The sequence below is a fragment of the Lepisosteus platostomus genome, chromosome 15 (assembly GCF_059453375.1).
Source record: "Lepisosteus platostomus isolate fLepPlt1 chromosome 15, fLepPlt1.hap1, whole genome shotgun sequence".
Lineage (NCBI taxonomy): Eukaryota > Metazoa > Chordata > Actinopteri > Semionotiformes > Lepisosteidae > Lepisosteus > Lepisosteus platostomus.
In genome coordinates, this window is record NC_142625.1 from 936,526 (window position 1) to 951,009 (window position 14,484).

Consider the following 14,484-nt stretch of genomic DNA (forward strand, 5'->3'; position numbering starts at 1 on the left):
TGTGGGCTGCAAGAAATTTGTTGGTAAAGAAGGGAGTGACATGTGATGTGGGAGGGGTGTGGAACAAGGTATTGTGGGATGTCAGATGTATGGTGGCCAATGATAAAAGGAAGTTGAGTTTCCACGCTGTTAAAGAAAAGTGGAAAGTATTGGCTAATATCTAACAATTGATGGTCTTGTTTATTGTAATCCCATGTTTTGATTGGTTTATGTAGTGTTTTGTTTGAGTTAATTGTGTGTCTATATGTTTGATTTTGGTGATTGACGAAGTTTCTGTGAACTTGTTTGTTGTTACTTTTTGATAATAAAAAAAAAAAAAAAAAAATCTGTTCTTATCAGTTTAATATCTGATACGTCCCCCATCGGGGGACCACATATTAAACGGATTTTTGGAACAGGGAGCTGGATCAGGAGCTTGCTCCGTCCTCTCCACGCATCGGCCCGGTATTGCAGCGCCTCCGGGAGCGGTGCACCACCTTCTCTCAGCGGTGAAAAGACAGACGTAGGTAGCTAGCTAGCTAGCGAGCGAGCGAGCGAGCAAGCGAAGTGGACTGGAGCTCCTTCTTCTCGGGTCTCGTCCCTCGTCCCCCATCTGTGTGTCTCTGTGTTCTGTCTCTCTCTCGCCCTCTCGGTTCCCGTGCTCCCTCTGTGCGCTTTCCCGCGTCTCGACTCTCTGGGCAAGCAGGCCGGCCCCCTTTTCGGCTCCCGTGCGTTTTCCCTCCAAAAAACTTAGGTTTTTCAGCCTTTTCCCAGGGAGGCAGGCGTGGCTTGCTTGCTTGCTTGCTTGCTTGCTTGCTTGCTTGCTTGCGTGTGTGTCCGTCCCCGTCCCTGCAGGCGGGCCCCTTTCGACAGCTGGGCGTTTTCCCTCCCAAAAACTTAGTATATCCACCTTTTCTTTCTTTTTTTTCGGCAGGCAGGCAGGCAGGCAGGCAGGCGTGTGTGTGTGCGCGCGCGTCCCCGTCCCTCCCTCCCTCCCGAGAGAGAGCTGCCCCTTGCCTCTGCCCGCAGGTGCTGGCGCTCGGCTTTGGCTTGCAGCCGGTTGGGCGCAGCTGCTGCCGGTGGGAGGGGCCTAAGCTAAGGAGGCCGGGCGGCTGGCGCCCCCTGCGGCTGCGGTCGTTGTCGGGCCGTTGACAGAAGATCAAAGAGCAGGGCCCCCGCCCGGGACTGGCAGGAAGGCAGGCGGGCAGGCAAGAGAGAGGGGGAGCAGAGTCCCGCGGCAGGCCTCTGGCTGCAGGGAGGCCGGCAGCTGCGCGGGTCCCGGGCTCCAGAGGAGTCGGCCTGCGCCACTGTGCGCCAGCGGAACGCCCGCGCGTCGGTCCGCGCCTTTGTGGGCATCGCTTCTCGGCCTTTTGGCTAAGATCGAGGTTTAAGCCGGCAAGCCCGCAATTCCAAGATCTTAGTCCAGGGGGTCGGGAAGGCGAGGGGAGGATTGGATGGACCGGAGATTGGAGTGCTGACGGAGGAGTTTGGAAGATCGAATCGGTGTGGACAAGGAGATTGCGGAGACGGTGGTCGGTGTGGGACGACGGCGGTTTGGTACCTGGAGATCCGGAAGGAGAGCTGAGGAGCATTGTCGGAGTGATGGCTGGGCATCCCTGGGCGAGGAAAGAACGGAGGAAGAACACCCTTTGCTTCTCGTCGAGGAGCCGGGATGGACCTGTAGTCTGGGACAGAGATAAGTTTAAAAAATTGGTTTTGGTTCAATGTTTGGAAGTTAATTTGGCAGACATTTTTTGTCTTCAGGACTATTGTGCACGGGGGATTTTTGAATTGACTCTTGCATCAGAGGCTTTGTGCTTCGATGTATGGAGGAAAGTCCAGGAGAGGAAGGACGAGGATCCTGTAAAGCTTTTCCGGGTTGAGCCAATGTTCGCCGGGGAACTTACAGTGATGATGGTACATGTCTTTGATTCGTTTGTGCCGGAGGAGGACATTGTGTCCTTTTTACAGGAGTTCGTGGATTTGCAGGGAACAGGGAAGAAGCATTTGGACCCTGATGGTGTGTGGAATGGGAAACGGACATACCTGATGAGGCTGCGACTGGGGAAGACGGCTGAGGAGGGGGTGATACACCCTCCTGCATTCTTCGAAATCGGGACTCATAGGGGTTACCTGGTGTATTCCGGGCAGCCCCTTGCTTGTATGTTGTGTGGAGAGCGTGGACATTTTGCTGCAGAATGTAAGTTCGTACACTGTAAAAGGTGCGGGAAGACGGGTCATGTGGCCAGGAATTGTGCTCAAGAGCGGAGGTGTTACCGGTGTGATGAGCCAGGGCACAGTTATCGGTACTGTGCGGGAACTGTGAAAACAAGTGTGAATGTAAATCGTGTGGATAGGAATATGGGAGATATGGGAAAAGAAGAGAGTGATGAGCAGAGAGGATTTTACAGTCCTGAAGATGTGGTAGTGCATGGGGAGTTTATGGACAGCGATGAAGAGAGACAGTATTCGGATTTTGTGAAAGAGTGTGAATTGGATATGGAGAGGCAAGGGTATACGGTTGAGAGGATGGCTGGGGGTGTGATAGGACAGGGTGTAGGTATGAATGTTAGTGTATGTTCGGTTGATGAGAGTGAGATTGAAAGTAGGGTGAATGGTGCGGGGAGTGCGGAGAGAGAAGCGTCAGGTGGTGATAAGGGTTTAAGTAAACGCGGTTTTCGGTGGGTGGATGGTGATGCTGGGGAAAGTGTATTGTCTTTGACTGTTGATTTGAAGGATGAAGGGAATGAGAAGGGTGAGGTAAAGGCGGGACAGACAGCTAAGAAAAAAGGGAAAAAGAAAGGAAAGGGATGAGTGGTGAAAGGTGGACAGAGTAATGGTTTGTGTTGAGATTGGGCGGGGGAGTGCTAATGAGTGTGAATGGATGGGTTTGAGAGGATAAGGAGTGATGGAATATTAATGACGGAAATAGATGAAGCAACTGGGAGAGAGGGAGTGAAAATAAGTGTGTTGGGCTGATCAAGAGTGGATGGAGGCATTTGCATAAGGGGTGGGATTATGGATATGAGGTTTTTTTGGGTATGGAGTTATATGGGTTGGGGGTTCTACGAGTTAATGCAAGTGAATATGGAGATGTTAAGTTTTTGGGTTTTTTGCTGTGTAATGGATTTGGTTGAAGTTGGGAGGTTAAGTTGATGGGGAGGGAGGAGGTGAGGAGATTAAGTAGGGAAGGAGGTCATTTGAATATGGGGTGGGACTATGGAAATGTGTTTTTGGGTTAGAGAGTAATATGGTTTTGGGAATTACTGTAAGAAATATGGATGGGTTAAGGATTTATGTTTGCTGTGTAATGTTTCAGTTTGAAGTTGGGAGGTTTTAAGAGGTGGGGTTTATGTTAAGTTATGAATGTTTTTTGTGTTACCCTGGGTTGTTGTATGCGTTTTGTTATTTGGGTTGGGTTGTTATGTTTTATTAGAAATGTGATTGTTGTTTGATGTTTGGTAGAATTTAAGAACTGTAATGAACTGTTTTCTAATAAAAAAAAAAAAAAAAAATCTGTTCTTATCAGTTTAATATCTGATACGTCCCCCATCGGGGGACCACATATTAAACGGATTTTTGGAACAGGGAGCTGGATCAGGAGCTTGCTCCGTCCTCTCCACGCATCGGCCCGGTATTGCAGCGCCTCCGGGAGCGGTGCACCACCTTCTCTCAGCGGTGAAAAGACAGACGTAGGTAGCTAGCTAGCTAGCGAGCGAGCGAGCGAGCAAGCGAAGTGGACTGGAGCTCCTTCTTCTCGGGTCTCGTCCCTCGTCCCCCATCTGTGTGTCTCTGTGTTCTGTCTCTCTCTCGCCCTCTCGGTTCCCGTGCTCCCTCTGTGCGCTTTCCCGCGTCTCGACTCTCTGGGCAAGCAGGCCGGCCCCCTTTTCGGCTCCCGTGCGTTTTCCCTCCAAAAAACTTAGGTTTTTCAGCCTTTTCCCAGGGAGGCAGGCGTGGCTTGCTTGCTTGCTTGCTTGCTTGCTTGCTTGCTTGCTTGCGTGTGTGTCCGTCCCCGTCCCTGCAGGCGGGCCCCTTTCGACAGCTGGGCGTTTTCCCTCCCAAAAACTTAGTATATCCACCTTTTCTTTCTTTTTTTTCGGCAGGCAGGCAGGCAGGCAGGCAGGCGTGTGTGTGTGCGCGCGCGTCCCCGTCCCTCCCTCCCTCCCGAGAGAGAGCTGCCCCTTGCCTCTGCCCGCAGGTGCTGGCGCTCGGCTTTGGCTTGCAGCCGGTTGGGCGCAGCTGCTGCCGGTGGGAGGGGCCTAAGCTAAGGAGGCCGGGCGGCTGGCGCCCCCTGCGGCTGCGGTCGTTGTCGGGCCGTTGACAGAAGATCAAAGAGCAGGGCCCCCGCCCGGGACTGGCAGGAAGGCAGGCGGGCAGGCAAGAGAGAGGGGGAGCAGAGTCCCGCGGCAGGCCTCTGGCTGCAGGGAGGCCGGCAGCTGCGCGGGTCCCGGGCTCCAGAGGAGTCGGCCTGCGCCACTGTGCGCCAGCGGAACGCCCGCGCGTCGGTCCGCGCCTTTGTGGGCATCGCTTCTCGGCCTTTTGGCTAAGATCAAGGTTCAAGTGGCCTGACCGCAGTTCCAAGATCTTAGTCCAGGGGGTCGGGAAGGCGAGGGGAGGATCGGACGGACCGGAAGGAATGGATTGCTGATGGTGGAACCTGGAAGACCGGAGCGGTGTGGACGAGGAGTTTGCTGAGGCGGTGGTCGGTGCTGGACGACGGCGTTTTGCTTGCCTGGAGGTTTCGGAAGGAGAGCTGAGGAGCATTGCTGGAGCGATGGCTGGGCATCCCTGGGCGAGGAAGGAGCGGAGGAAGAACTCCCTTTGTTTCTCGTTGAGGAGCCGCGATGGACCTGCTTTCTGGGACAGAGATAAGTTCAAGAATTTGGTTTTGATTCAATGTTTGGGTGTTGAATTGGCAGACGTATTTTGTCTCCAGGATTATTGTGCTCGGGGAGTGTTTGAACTAACTCTTGCAACAGAAGCCTTGTGTTTTGAAGTATGGAGAAAAGTTCAGGAGAGGAAAAATGAAGATCCTGTTAAGTCTTTTCGTGTTGAGCCAATGTTTGCGGGAGAGCTTACAGTAATGATGGTGCATGTTTTCGACTCATTTGTTCCGGAGGAGGATATTGTGTCTTTTTTACAGCAGTTTGTGGATCTGCAAGGAGCAGGGAGGAGGCACTTGGATCCTGATGGCGTGTGGAACGGGAAGCGGACGTATCTGATGAGACTGCGACTGGGGAACACGGCGGAGGAGGGGGTGATACATCCCCCTGCTTTCTTCGAGATCGGGACTCACAGGGGTTACCTGGTGTATTCTGGGCAGCCCCTCGCTTGCATGTTATGTGGAGAACGTGGACATTTTGCTGCACAGTGTGAGCCAGTGATTTGTAAACGGTGTGGGAAGTTGGGTCATGTGGCCAGGAATTGTGATCAGGAGAAAAAGTGTTATCTGTGTGATGAGCCTGGACATGGTCATCGGTATTGTATGAAAAATGTGAAGAAGAGAGTTGATACAAATGATGTGGGGGGTATTGGGAAAGAAGAGAGTGAAGTGGAAGGAGGAATTTCTGTTTCTGAAGATGTGGTAGTGCGTAGGGAGGGTTTTGTAAATGGGTTTCGTTGGGTGGAGGGTGATGTTAGGGATTTAGAACCAGATTTGACTGTAGATTTGAAGGAGGAAGAGAATGTATGTGTGGAAGAGAGGTTGACTGGGATTGATAACAGAACGAATGTGGCGGAGAATGCGGTAAGTGATGTGTCGAGTGCTGATAAGGGTTCGAGTAAACCTAAGTATCGTTGGGTGGAAGGTGATGTTAGGGACCTAGAACCAGATTGGACTGTAGATTTGAAGGAAGGAGGGAATGTGAAGGGGGAAGTAAGGGTGGGGCAGACGGTTAGGAAAAAAGGGAAAAAGAAGGGGAAGAGATGAAGGAGAATCAAGTTAATAGTCTTTCAGAGATCAGGGTTGCATTTGCATAAGGGGTGGGATTATGGGAAGGGCAAAGTGGGTTGTGGGGTTTTTGGTGGGGTGTTTAGAAATTGTGGAATTAAAATGAACTGTGACTTTGTTTTTGCTGTGTATTGTTTTTGTTATTAATTGAATGGGATTTGTATTAGTATAACAAGAAATTGTTTTGTTTCTTATATGAATTTTGGATTGTTTGAATTTTTGTATGTGTTTGACTTGTTTGACTTGTTTGAAAGGTGGGTTTATGTAATTGGTGGTTTGGGAGGGGACTAGTTTGTGACGGGTGGTGCTGGGAGTTAATTCAAGGATTGTGGAAAATGAATGAATTGTAAATTTGGGAAAGGGGTTTTTGGTTTAATTTGCATAATGGGTGGGATTATGGTAATAATTGAGGTTCTGAGCTATGTAATGGGGATGTACAGATTTTGCTGTGTATTGATTTTGCTGTGTAATTATTTGTTGAGAATTGAGTGGGAAGGGTTGTTAGTATTTAGAAGTTTTTGTTAGTCGACTATTGAATGGATTTTTGTGTTTAACAGGATTATGGGTTGAGATGACTTTGGTTGTTATTGTGACTATTGTGTATTTGGGATTGTGTTTTGTTCTTTGGAGTTTTTGGAATTTCTTTTGTAATTTTGCAATAAAAAAAAAAAAAAAAAAATCTGTTCTTATCAGTTTAATATCTGATACGTCCCCCATCGGGGGACCACATATTAAACGGATTTTTGGAACAGGGAGCTGGATCAGGAGCTTGCTCCGTCCTCTCCACGCATCGGCCCGGTATTGCAGCGCCTCCGGGAGCGGTGCACCACCTTCTCTCAGCGGTGAAAAGACAGACGTAGGTAGCTAGCTAGCTAGCGAGCGAGCGAGCGAGCAAGCGAAGTGGACTGGAGCTCCTTCTTCTCGGGTCTCGTCCCTCGTCCCCCATCTGTGTGTCTCTGTGTTCTGTCTCTCTCTCGCCCTCTCGGTTCCCGTGCTCCCTCTGTGCGCTTTCCCGCGTCTCGACTCTCTGGGCAAGCAGGCCGGCCCCCTTTTCGGCTCCCGTGCGTTTTCCCTCCAAAAAACTTAGGTTTTTCAGCCTTTTCCCAGGGAGGCAGGCGTGGCTTGCTTGCTTGCTTGCTTGCTTGCTTGCTTGCTTGCTTGCGTGTGTGTCCGTCCCCGTCCCTGCAGGCGGGCCCCTTTCGACAGCTGGGCGTTTTCCCTCCCAAAAACTTAGTATATCCACCTTTTCTTTCTTTTTTTTCGGCAGGCAGGCAGGCAGGCAGGCAGGCGTGTGTGTGTGCGCGCGCGTCCCCGTCCCTCCCTCCCTCCCGAGAGAGAGCTGCCCCTTGCCTCTGCCCGCAGGTGCTGGCGCTCGGCTTTGGCTTGCAGCCGGTTGGGCGCAGCTGCTGCCGGTGGGAGGGGCCTAAGCTAAGGAGGCCGGGCGGCTGGCGCCCCCTGCGGCTGCGGTCGTTGTCGGGCCGTTGACAGAAGATCAAAGAGCAGGGCCCCCGCCCGGGACTGGCAGGAAGGCAGGCGGGCAGGCAAGAGAGAGGGGGAGCAGAGTCCCGCGGCAGGCCTCTGGCTGCAGGGAGGCCGGCAGCTGCGCGGGTCCCGGGCTCCAGAGGAGTCGGCCTGCGCCACTGTGCGCCAGCGGAACGCCCGCGCGTCGGTCCGCGCCTTTGTGGGCATCGCTTCTCGGCCTTTTGCCTAAGGTCGAGGAAAGAGGAGGGACAAAGAACACCACATTTGGAGTGCGGAAGGACTACTTGGATTTTGGACCCCGGACCGGATTTTGGACTACCTTTTGGATTGTGGACTGCGTTTTCTACGTTTGTTTGTTTCACTTGGGGTGAGTAGGCTGCTTCGGCAGCCGAAAGGCTGCGCTCACGATGGCTGCGGACCCCGGGATGGCGAGGAGGGCTGGCGGGGATCCCAACCTGAAGTGGACCATCCGCTTTTACTGGAGAGCGGAGACGGAGATGCCTGGGAGAGAGGCCTTTGAAGAGGATGTCCTTTTCAGGGATCTGGGAGTTGCAGTGGAGGAGATCCTATGTTTGCAGGGGAACCGGGTACAGCGATACATGGACACCACCTTCATGGACGCCAGGATTTACCAGAACACGGTGAAAAAGGTACTGCAAGCCCAACAAGAGGGGAAGCTCCGTGAGTATGAGTGCACAGGACTGCAAGGAAACAACAAGAGGTGGGTGATAGTCCACATGTTTAACCCGTTCATCCCCGACGCCGACGTTACCACCTTTTTGCGGCGGTATGTGGACGTGGTGAGCAGGCCTGTGACGATTCGGGATCGGAAGACCGTATGGGCGGGGAGACGAAAATATGAAGTCGAGTTGCGCAAGGAGCCCAGGTCCGAGGATGGCTTCTCCCACCCACCGGCCACCTTCGCAATCGGTTCAGGTAGGGGGTACTTATTTTACTGGAACCAGCCAGATTTTTGCCGCAGATGTCGGGAGTATGGGCATCGTGAAGAGGCTTGCAAGACCACGGAGTGTATGAAGTGTCACAGCCGGGACCACACAACGCAGCGGTGCCCAACGAAGGAGTGCTCGCTGTGTGGTGCTACGGGGCATCTGTACCGCCAGTGCAACCGTAGAGATGCCGACTACAACAGAGCCTTGTATGAGGGGGCAGCTCTGGCGGGGGAAGAACAGGTGGAGGATGACCCAAGAGAAGAGGGGGAGCTTTCCGGGAGGAAAGCGAGGAAAGGAGGAAGGCAACAGTTGGAGGCCGGACAGGGGAAGACAGGAGGACTGGAGACGGAGACAGACGTACGGCCGGGAACATCAAGGGAGGCAGGAGGTGCCGGCCCAAGATGGGCGGACGTGGTGAAGGCCCCGAGGGCGGTCGAAACATCGGTGGTGATGGCGCCATTAGAGGAAGAGAGGATGACGGTCCTAGCGCCCTCGGGGATGAAGAAGCAAAAGCGGCAGCGGGACGGGAAGGCAAAGAAGGCGACTCAGGAGAAGAAGAAAAAGACGGCGGAAAGAGCAGAGCTGGAAGATCTACAGGAAGAGACGTCAGAACCCGAGAGGATGGAGGAGGAAGAGCCCCAGTCGGAGACAAGCGACTCGGAGCCTGAGAGCGCGGTAGAATCTCTTCCCCCAGGACAAGGGGATGGACCTGGCCGGGCTGCCTTCTCAGTGCCGTTGGCTGCACTGGCAGGCGACAGCCCGTACACTGGCGGTGCGCCCGACACACCCACTCCTGTGCAGGAGTCGGACGCGAGCCCTTGGACGCCCCGACAGTTCCTGGAAACATCTGACAGCGGCAGTACATCAGGGGCGGAGAGCTCATCCGAGCCCGGCCCCGAAATAGGAATGGAGAGTGACGCCCCCCCAGATCCACCATGACCTTCACGGTAGCAACTGCTAACGTGAGGGGTTTGAGGGCACGGGAGAAGCGAGCGGCAGTCTTCAAGTACCTGTCCCGCAGGAACTTGGATTTGTGTTTTGTCCAGGAAGTCCATTTAAAGGGCCTTGACGACGTCAGGACCTTCTCGAAGGAGTGGAGGAAGGGTCCTTCTTGGTGGAGCGTCGGAGGGGTGAACTCCTCTGGCGTCGGCATCCTGTGCGGTTCGCCAGGGTTCACCGCTCACACGGTCAGCTCGGTGATCCCAGGACGTCTGCTGGTAGTGGACGGGAACTGGAAAAACATCAAGATTAGACTTATCAGTGTGTACGTCCCAGCAGACAGACGTCAGCAGGGCTCCTTCTTGAGAGATTTGGAGCCCCTGCTGTATACCAACAGAGAGCTGATCGTGGGCGGTGATTTCAACATCGACCTGGGGGATTCGCACGGCGAGGGAGTTCACCTGTTGAGGTCCTTAATTACGGACTTCAGCCTGCGGGACGGGTTTGCCAACACTGCACACCACACCTGGGATGATGGAAAGGGAATTTTCAGACGCCTGGACTATGTCCTTTCTACTGCAAAGTGGAGGATTCTAAGCAGGCAGGTGACCCCTACCTGGTTCTCGGACCACCAGCTGCTCTCAGTCTCTTTCGGTATTGAGGACCCCGGTTTCCGGGCTGGCTACTGGAAATTGAACCAACAGGTTCTACAAGAGGCGAGATACCGAGAGAAGATTGTGACAGTGCTGAAGGACTTTGAGAAGAGGAGGGAACTCTTTAGTTCAGCGGTACACTGGTGGGAGGCCTGCAAAGACACCATCGCTTCGGTCACCAGGAGGTACTGTTGTATCCGGCGGAGCCTGGAGGACCGCCAGTGTACCAGACTGCAAGAAGAGCTGGAGGCACTGTACGAGCAGCTGAACCAGGGGGGCGCCTTCAACGGCGAGAGAATCGCACAAGTAAGAGGCCTGCTTAGAGACAAGTGGTTACAGAGAGCCAGAGACTTCCTTTTTAGGCTTCAGGGAGTTTGGCGGGAAGGAGACGAACGCTGCTCGCCCCAATTCTTTGGGGTGGTGCGGCAGAAACAAGAGCGGAAGCTCTTTGAAGCCATTCGGAAGGAAGACGGGACTGTAACCACGGACATACCCGGGATGCTGGAGTGTGCCACAAGATTTTACTCAACCCTGTTCGCGGAGAAGGAGACGGATCCCAGCATCAGGGATAGGCTTCTGGAAGGTGTGGAGAAGGTGGTAGAGGACCCCTCTACACTGGTCGGGCCGGTGTCAGGGGCAGAAATCAAGACCGCAATGCTCGGCCTGAAGAAGGGCACTGTCCCTGGCGCGGATGGCCTGCCGACTGACTTTTACCACGCCTTTTGGGAACAACTGGAGCCTTTCCTGGTGCCGGTTTTCAACGAGGCCCTGGATAAGGGCAGCCTGGGTTCTAGTATGCAGACCGGCATCGTCTCCTTGCTCTACAAAGGAGGAGACAGGGCGGACCTGGGGAATTGGCGGCCTATCCAGCTCCTGTGCACTGACTACAAGATCTTGGCCAGGGTGTTGGGAGGCCGCCTGAGAACGGTAATGCCAGTGATGGTCCGGGCGGACCAGACATGCAGCGTGGCAGGACGCAAGATCAGCTGGAACCTCCAGCTGACCCGAGATGTCATCGCTTGGGTGGAGGACAGAGGCCTGCCACTCATGCTGGTGAGCCTGGATCAGACGAAGGCTTTCGACCGGGTCCATCATGAGATCTTGTGGGCACTCTTGCGCAAGAAAGGCCTACCGGAGACATTCGTCAAGTGGGTCAAGGCGCTATATAATGGTGCCAAATCCCGGGTATGTGTCAACGGCGTAGTAGGAAGGAGCATCCCTGTAAGCTGTGGTGTGCGACAAGGCTGTCCGCTTTCTCCCCTGTTGTACGTCATTTTCCTGGAACTGTTGTTGGACGAGCTACGGAAAGACCCCGGAGTACAAGGCATTCAAGTGCCAGGTGGCGGGGGGCAGGCGGTCAAGATCGCCGCCTACGCGGATGACGTCACGCTCTTCCTGAGCTCTGAAAGTAGCTTGGGAAGAGCCCTGGCCATTGTGGAGGATTTTTCTAGAGGCACCGGCGCCCGTTTGAACCGTGCCAAAAGCCTGGTGAAGCTGTTCGGGACCTGGTTGTGTGAACCAAAGACCTTGGGTGGCTTAACGAGGACGACAGGGCCGATGAAAATCCTGGGGGTCCTTTTTCACAACTCGGACCCCCCCACCCTGAACTGGGAGGCCAGGTTCCGGAAAGTGAGTCAGAAACTGGGCCTTTGGCAGAAGCGGTCCTTGACGTGGATCGGGAAGGCGCTGGTGCTGAAGGTTGAGATCCTGCCCCTTCTGCTTCACCTGGCGGTAGTGTACCCCCTACCTGTCGGAAAACGGAAGGAGCTGACCAGGCTTATTTTCGGGTTCGTGTGGGGTCAAACCTATGAGCGCATTAAGAGACCAGATATGTGCAGGCCCATAGAAGATGGTGGGAGGGGGATCGTGGATTTTCCAGTAAAACTGGACTGTGCGTTTACGGCCAGCCTGTGCGTGATCCTGCACGAAAACCCGCCCCACCTGTGCAGTCGATTTGTGAGCCTTTGGCTCACGGCGAGCATGCGTCACTTGACCGTCTGGAACAACAGGACCCCAAAGGCAGAGCGACTCCCACCGCACTACCGTCACGCAGTGCGGTGGCTGCGGGCGCACCCGGAGGTCAAAGAAGGCACGACAACGCTAAATCACCGACTGATGTACAAAATCATCCTGACGTCAGAGCGGCCAGCGATTCCGGGTGTGTCAAGAGAGATCTGGCAGCAGGCCCAACCCAAGGGCCTGGACAATAAGCTCAAGGATCTGAACTGGCTTGGAGTATGGGGTCGTATGGCGGTGAGGGCAGTGATGCATGCTCATGGCCTGGCGAAACAGAGTCAGTGCCCAAGACATGGCTGCACAGGTGAAGAGACCGTGAGTCACGTATTTTGGGAGTGCGGGTTTGTGCAGAGAGTCTGGAGTTCGAGCAAACGGCTTTTCGCACAGGTTGGTCTGGATGGCTCGCTGTCACTGCGCACAGTGATGAAGGGCGTACCCGGTTCCCGCAACTGGAATACGAGCTTCCTCCTGTGGCTCCTGATCAGCATCACGAAAATCTTCGTGTGGGATGCCCGAACTGAACTGATCAGGCACGGGGTGGAGGTGTCGGTCGCCGGAATCCACAGACGGGTGAAGACGGACATAACCCGTCGGATCAGATGGGACATTATCAGATGGGGGTTCGCAGCATCGAAAGAAAGGTGGAAGGGTTTGATCACATGGGTGTGAGGACATTGGTGGGTAGTATAATGTGACGGTTTTTTGTACTCTTTTATAATAAAAAAAAAAAAAAAAAAAAAAATCTGTTCTTATCAGTTTAATATCTGATACGTCCCCCATCGGGGGACCACATATTAAACGGATTTTTGGAACAGGGAGCTGGATCAGGAGCTTGCTCCGTCCTCTCCACGCATCGGCCCGGTATTGCAGCGCCTCCGGGAGCGGTGCACCACCTTCTCTCAGCGGTGAAAAGACAGACGTAGGTAGCTAGCTAGCTAGCGAGCGAGCGAGCGAGCAAGCGAAGTGGACTGGAGCTCCTTCTTCTCGGGTCTCGTCCCTCGTCCCCCATCTGTGTGTCTCTGTGTTCTGTCTCTCTCTCGCCCTCTCGGTTCCCGTGCTCCCTCTGTGCGCTTTCCCGCGTCTCGACTCTCTGGGCAAGCAGGCCGGCCCCCTTTTCGGCTCCCGTGCGTTTTCCCTCCAAAAAACTTAGGTTTTTCAGCCTTTTCCCAGGGAGGCAGGCGTGGCTTGCTTGCTTGCTTGCTTGCTTGCTTGCTTGCTTGCTTGCGTGTGTGTCCGTCCCCGTCCCTGCAGGCGGGCCCCTTTCGACAGCTGGGCGTTTTCCCTCCCAAAAACTTAGTATATCCACCTTTTCTTTCTTTTTTTTCGGCAGGCAGGCAGGCAGGCAGGCAGGCGTGTGTGTGTGCGCGCGCGTCCCCGTCCCTCCCTCCCTCCCGAGAGAGAGCTGCCCCTTGCCTCTGCCCGCAGGTGCTGGCGCTCGGCTTTGGCTTGCAGCCGGTTGGGCGCAGCTGCTGCCGGTGGGAGGGGCCTAAGCTAAGGAGGCCGGGCGGCTGGCGCCCCCTGCGGCTGCGGTCGTTGTCGGGCCGTTGACAGAAGATCAAAGAGCAGGGCCCCCGCCCGGGACTGGCAGGAAGGCAGGCGGGCAGGCAAGAGAGAGGGGGAGCAGAGTCCCGCGGCAGGCCTCTGGCTGCAGGGAGGCCGGCAGCTGCGCGGGTCCCGGGCTCCAGAGGAGTCGGCCTGCGCCACTGTGCGCCAGCGGAACGCCCGCGCGTCGGTCCGCGCCTTTGTGGGCATCGCTTCTCGGCCTTTTGGCTCAGATCTGAAAAGTACGTGGCCTGACCGCGGCTTGACGACTGGGCTGGGGGACGAGAAGGGCGGCGGAGGAGCGGCTGGAGAGCGGAGCGGAGCGGTGCGGCCAAACTTACCTGGAGGACTGAAGTGCGGACAGACAGGAGGAGATCCCGGATCTTTTTTTGTTGGCAGAGAGAGAGAGCCGAGGAAGGAGCGGAGGAGCGTCGGGCCCTGGTCATCCTTGCGATGGCCTGGGCTATGGATCCTGCTGAAAAGCAGGGGAATGGGCCGAGTGTGAAGTGGACGATTCGGTTTGAGTGGAACCTGGAGAGAGAGATGCCGGGAAGAGAGGAATTTGTGGAGAAGGTTGTGATGAAGACCCTACAGGTAGGAACTTATGATGCTAAGTGTATACAGCAGAACCGACCAGGAAGATATTTCGACATGTCTTTGCGGGATGAAGCAACATACAAGAAGGTATCGGAGTTGTGTGTGGAAAAGGCGGAGAGGCAATGGCTGAGAGATTTTAAGTGTTTGGGATTGGCTACAGATGACACCAGGTCAATTATTGTGCACATGTATGATCCGTTTGTGGAGGAGGATGATGTCACGGCTTTTTTAGAAGCACATACCGAATCTGCGGGGAAACCAAAGAAAATTAACGGCAGGTTTGGTTATTGGACCGGGAGGTGGCAGTATAATGTTACGCTGAGGGCCAATCCGAATTATATAGGAGGGTTTTCACACCCCCCAGCCCTGTTTTCGT

At 54.6% G+C, this 14,484-nt stretch overlaps 4 non-coding genes across 4 annotated transcripts; all 4 read left to right on the top strand.

Moving 5' to 3' along the window:
* Positions 1-290: 290 nt before the first annotated feature.
* On the top strand, positions 291-478 carry LOC148647486 (U2 spliceosomal RNA). The gene has a single exon (XR_015926950.1). It is a non-coding gene; the product is annotated as a U2 spliceosomal RNA (small nuclear RNA).
* A 2,984-nt stretch (positions 479-3,462) lies between these two features.
* Positions 3,463-3,647, top strand: LOC148647487 (U2 spliceosomal RNA). The gene has a single exon (XR_015926970.1). It is a non-coding gene; the product is annotated as a U2 spliceosomal RNA (small nuclear RNA).
* A 2,920-nt stretch (positions 3,648-6,567) lies between these two features.
* Positions 6,568-6,761, top strand: LOC148647488 (U2 spliceosomal RNA). Its single transcript, XR_015926896.1, has one exon. It is a non-coding gene; the product is annotated as a U2 spliceosomal RNA (small nuclear RNA).
* Positions 6,762-12,674: 5,913 nt separating this feature from the next.
* LOC148647489 (U2 spliceosomal RNA) lies at positions 12,675-12,864 on the top strand. Its single transcript, XR_015927026.1, has one exon. It is a non-coding gene; the product is annotated as a U2 spliceosomal RNA (small nuclear RNA).
* Positions 12,865-14,484: the final 1,620 nt, after the last annotated feature.